This window comes from Rousettus aegyptiacus, unplaced genomic scaffold (genome assembly GCF_014176215.1).
Source record: "Rousettus aegyptiacus isolate mRouAeg1 unplaced genomic scaffold, mRouAeg1.p scaffold_m13_p_5, whole genome shotgun sequence".
NCBI classification, from domain to species: Eukaryota; Metazoa; Chordata; class Mammalia; order Chiroptera; family Pteropodidae; genus Rousettus; species Rousettus aegyptiacus.
Genome location: NW_023416308.1, coordinates 112,427,815 through 112,433,814, shown reverse-complemented (window position 1 = coordinate 112,433,814; position 6,000 = coordinate 112,427,815).

Genomic DNA, 6,000 nt, shown 5'->3' with positions numbered 1-6,000 from the left:
TTGAAATTGGACAGACACTTCAGTTAATAATACATAGTAGTAACTCTGGATACCAGCCCCCTCCCTCTCCCTCCAGGGCTTGTATTATCTGTGTTTATTGACTGGCTGGACTATTTTAGCAAAGTCTATTTCCTCCACAGTACGAAGGCTCTGGTCTTGCTCCTCAGAGGGTGCAGTACGGGGACATGCACACAGGCCCCCTAGGGTGACAGTGGGGTTCAGCAGGGCTCTCTTCCACTTCCTCTTCATTACTCCCAGCTCTTCTGCTCACTAATTGCCAGCTTATTGAGCTATGGTTTCTTACAATGCCCTGGGACATTAATTACTCCACAGTTCAATTCAATTCAATTTGTACTCCTTTGTAGAGGTCATTTTTGGTTTGTTCTGTCCCCAGGAGGGCTCTCTTAGCTGTCATTTTCCCTGGTTTTCTCTGGTAAACTTGCTGGCCTGTGGTTTAGCTTGTATCACTCACAATGTTACCAGCTTCCTCTTATTTTTTAATTTTTTTAACAAAACCTGCATCATTTTTTTGAGACCATCCTTAAACCTGAACTTGCCTACACACTGTTTCAAATAGTCTGTTTCTTAAGAAAGAACTTTAGTGTTCTCCATTTTAAAGCCTGCCTCTTTTCCTGTGCAAAATCCCAGAGCCAGAGTTCCAAGCTTGGGCAGAAACGAGGGTGTACTTCTCTCTGTGACACTCTCTTGCTTTAAGAGGAGGGTGCTGGATGGATCAGTAGCCTTTGGCCTTCTGGTTACCTCACCCAGCATGCTGTCCTACAAGTACCCAAGTGTTTTTAACCTGTGTCAGAAGATAATCTAATCTACCAATTTTTCAATCTGAGTTTAACTGTAGGAAATTTCAGAGATGTGTTCATTTACTAATGGGAGTATAATGGGCAAGGGGTGGGGGGATCTTCTGTGCAAATACATTTTAGCAAATCTGGGATAAGACAGGACACCAGAGTTCTATTTACAAGAGACTCCCACCTTGGTCTCTGGGGAACATGTTCCAATTTCTTGAATGGAGGGAACTGTAAGAAATTGAAAGAGCAAAGCCGCTCTTGAGCAGACATGGGAGGTTGGGGGTTGGTGACAGGGTCATTAGAGCTGAGAATCCAGAGTTGGCCAACAGGGGCTTCTACTAACTGAAGGGGGCCATTTGTATTCCAATGCCAAGGCAGAAATAGCATGGGAAAAAAGAGAGTGGTGGTCTTAGCAAGGAGAAATAACAGTAGCCACAGCAGAAAGAACAAGAACAAAGAAGGCATACCTACTGAGAGTTTGGAATACCAACAGCACACGAGGTGGGGGATGGTGGTCCAAAACTGTCTTAACTTTACTCAGGCCTGAAGTCTATGATACGATGTGATGCAAGACTGAAAAGTTATGCTCCTACTATTAACAAAACAGACCCCACCTCCTCGAGGGAGAAAAGGGGTTGTTTTCATTTATCCTCTCCTCTATCATAATACTATCTTGCTTATGGGCAAACCCTTTGAAGTCCATTGTTATGCAGCGCAACTCTAAGTGCTGTGAGACATTCCACTGAGCTAACCTTTCTGGAAAATAATTTGACGCAGGAGATCAAGAGCCTTAAGTGGCCCACCAATTCCTCTTCTAAGGAAATTATCCAGATGACAAAGATTTAGGCGCTAAGATGTTTATTACAGCATATTTATAGTACTATATACATAAGTATTACACCTAAGTATACAACAACTGAGCAAAAGTTAAATAAATAATGGTCTATCCATTTGATTAAATATCACGCAGCCACGAAAAAAAATTATGGTTTTGAAGAATTAACTGGGAAATGTTATAAAATAATGTTAGACAAGAGAAGCGAATAACTGTGTTGTCTATATTAATAAGTTCTATTATTAAAAAAAGAAGAAGAAAACACTAGATGGTAGGATGCCAAAATGTCAATAGTGGTTGCGTCTGGATGGCAGGACCCAGGGTTATAACGAAGTTTTCTGCTCTTAAAAACAAAACAAACAAACAAACAAAAAAACAACAAAAAAAACCTTTCTGCATTTCCTAAATTGTTTTAAATTATATTTAAATTTTTTTTCACAGCCAGTAAAAGAATCAATTAAAAGGAAGTTACCTAATGACCTCCTCTGTCATCAGTTTTGAACCTCAGCATATAGGTGGACCTGCTAGTGTGTAGGAAGGCTTAACGCTGCAAGCCTGTTTGCTGCACCCCCTGCCCCACCAACAAGGCTCCTGTGGAACCCCCAGCCATCCGCAGAACAATGTACCTGAGACGAGGCAAATAGGCAGAAGCAGAGGGACATCTTGCTTTTGGTGGGAATCCATCTCTACAACAGGGTAGGTTCGACTCTGGATTGGAGGAAGCTGAGAGAATTGATGAGCAATAGATAAAGGAAGGAGGGAAATGTGACTCTCTGAGGCAGGACTTGGCTCTCTAAATTCAAGACTATGCCTAAAAATGAGTGACCTAGTCTAACTGTCACACTCTAGGGCTCCCCCAAGAAAAGGCTTCACTTCGGCCCTAAGAGGAAGCAGTTATTTTCTGTGGGTGAGGACCGGGACTCCAGAGTTTGGACCCCTGTAGCCATAGTTACATGGCGGGAGGGGAAGATGAGATAGACTGTGGAAATAAGATGGATCTTTAGAGCAGAATTTCTCAAATTTTAGTATACTAAAATTGTTTAAATTGCTGATTCTTACACTCTACCGTCAAAAATTCTGATTTAACAGTCTGGGGTAGAGCCAAGAACACTGCATTTTTACCACCAAAAGCTTTCCTGATGTATTGAGCACAGCTTTAAAATTCTAGAGATTTGTAAACTGTAAGGAAAATGCTGTGTGTATTTTCTGGAGAAGGTCCAAACTATCGCCAGATTCTCAAGGAGTTCCATAATTCAAGAAGGCTAAGAATGATCTTGATAAGCACAAAAGAACTTAGGAGCCCTCGTTCAAGCATCAAGTCAAAAAGGCAAGGGAAAGGGGTTTTTTTGTTGTCGTTTTTTTAAACCACAGAGCGAAACTACCAGAAACCCAGCAGAACCTGGATAGAGTGGAAGCCAATAGGCTGGAGACCAGTGAGGATGCACCCAAACCATTTTCCCCTACGAATCTGTAATGTTAATAACTTCTGTTTCTTAGCCACAGGAAACTTGGTGCATGGGGTGTGGCACACAGGCACAGGCATCAGGGCAACCCTAGCTCCAGGGAAGGGAAGGTCAGTGGACTGTCCTAGAACAGACTCTAAGGTTGTGGAGATAAGGGAAGAAAAAGGGGGTTAAATGTTGGGTTTATAGTCTGGAGTTCAAAGGACTATAAGAAGCTAGAGAACTGTCAAGTAGATGTGGTGGGGCGTGTCTGAGGTAGTCAAGGTAGCCATGATAGAAGCGTTTGTCATGAGCTCAAGGAACTGGTGTCATTCCCTACCTCCTACACTGTCATGCACAGGTAGACCCACTAGAGATGCTGAGGCGGCCACAAGGAAGGACACCCGTTCTCCAGGTGCTCTGCCCAGAGTGGAATAGGACAGGGAGCTGCATTTCAGCCCATACTCTAGTAGGTACTTGGAGACTGACTCTGCTATTAGAGAAGTGAGCATAATTCCACACCCTCTTTGTTGTCCTTCTCAGAATTGTGGCCTGGGAAACAACTATTACAAATGTTACCATAAAAGATTTACCTCCTGGACCAAATCTCTATTAGCTAAATTCATCTTAAAACAAATTTCTCATTCATTTGTGCTATCATAAGTCTCTTAGCTGACTTTCCTCTTTCCAATCTTCTGCAGGACAAATCAATAGTCTTTAAAATATTCAATTGTTCCCACAATGGTTAGAGTAAAATTTTAAGGCATCAGAATCCTGTTTTTAAGTGAAATATCCAGAAGTCCAATTTAATAAAAGTTGGAAGCAAAGCTGATAAACAATAGAAAAGAGTGGCAAACTGCTTTTATCTGAAAGTTTTTAGCCTTTCTTGAAAGTTTTTCAGTTTCCATGGTAACAGGTCTTTTGTCCTGAACAGTCAAAGGGTAAGAATTCCACTGTTCTCTGGCTTTCATTGTTGATGCTGAGAAGTCATCCCTCCGGGCTTTTTTCCATAGTTCACATTTTTTCTCTCTAGTGGCACAAGATCTTGTTTTCTGCTTTTTGCCTTGATATCTATGGATATGTTGCTTTTTATCTTGCTAGGAATTCACTGGGATTCCAAAATCTGAGCTTTGTTACCTTTCGCCAACTCTGAGAATTTATCAGCCTCGGACAGTGCCTCTTCCTGTGACCACCTCCTCACTCTATTGTGCTCTATGGTCCACATCTCAACTCCTTTGCTATTTTTCATTCTTCCTTCTCTTTTTCTTCCATGGACTACATCCAGAATTATTTCTTGAGAACTATCTTTCAATTCACTGGTATCCCTTCAGTTTCTCCAGTCTATTTAGTCCAATTTTTTATCTCAAATTTGTTATTTTTTATTTCTAATTCAAGGCTTCCTCCTTCCCATCCCCCCCCCCCCAAAAAATCTGCTGGATTGTTTTCCTCTGTTACTTCCAAATTTGTTTTGTAGTTCATTAATCAAAATGTCATTTCATCAAAGTCGTGTTTCAATACCAACATCAAGTATTTAAGGATCAGTTTCTGTCTTTTAGATCCTTTTTTCACTTGCTAGTAAAGGACAGAGGAATGAGAACTATGCAAGTTGACTAAATAATAACCCAGGTTGTATTCAGAGCCTGCTATGTGCAGCTAGACACGGGAACCTAAAGATTCCTGCTGAGATGACTAACAACTAGTTCCCCACTGCAGACACGCACCGGGAAAGAAAAACGTAAAATTGAATTCCTCTAACACTTGAGATCTCTCATTCTGAGAGCAGACTGCGTCTGTGTGAAGCGTTATTCCTTCTCTGATCAAATTTTCTTTTGTCTCTAACTCTGGCTCGCCCCTGAATTCTTTCCTCTGCAGAGTCAAGGAACCTCTCTCGCGGCGGATGTAGGGCTTGAGTCGAGGAGATTCACCCAGGCTGCCTCATCGCAATGCCTTATTTCTTTGTGCATTTTCTAACTTTAGAGCTGCTCATCTGCCTTAGTTTATCTGAGGGAACTGTGTCATGGTTTGCATTTGCCTTTGGACATCACCCAGAGGCATGACCAACAGTACCACTTTAAATTCCCTAGTTAAGATATTTTGGATCATACTGGTAGCAGAAATTTGGACTGAAAACCCACAGAGGGACCATCTTCCGGTTACACACTCTCAGGGAAGATTTTCCCTCCCATCTAGCACCTAGGTTGAGATAAGTATGTTCCTTGTTGTCTCCTTCTATTCTAGAGTTTCTTATTCACATTAACACTGGGGTATACTAGTTTTACCTGAAGTCACCTGCTAGATTCATTTCCTATTTCCCAAACCCTGTGTAGTCACTAAAGTAGATGGTTAAAGTCAAAAACTCTGAGTAAAAGCTAGCTTTTAGCCACTGCTTACGTCCTAGGATTTGTTTTCACTTCATTTTGAAGATCTGTGGATTTCTTATTTTTGTGCTTATCCAGCAAATGTTTATAAGCAATTATTAAAATACATTTTATCCAGGATCTTGTTTCTGTTGAAAGGACTTCAGAGTATCTAATCCACTACAATGCTAAAAACAGAAGCCTGAATTAATTCAAACTACACACACTATACCTACCCCCAACCTTGACTCTGACAAGAATGGGTTGTAAAAAGGCCGAGGCCAAAGTTTGCAAAAAAGATCAATTCTAACCCTGCTATAAAGGTGAAATAAAAAAGGACTGGGGTGAGGACAAAAGTAAAGTACCTGGTGTCATGTCACCACAAATATCCCATATTTCTCTTTTCCTCGGACACAAATGTCTTCTGACATTTAGACTATTTGTCCATTAGCATTGCAAATATCTGGGGAAGGCAGCAAGATAGTAATCCCTCCTATATCCTCCATGAAGTAGAAGGACTCGTCCTTTTCAACAAAATAGAAATGTGTATGGAGTACAGC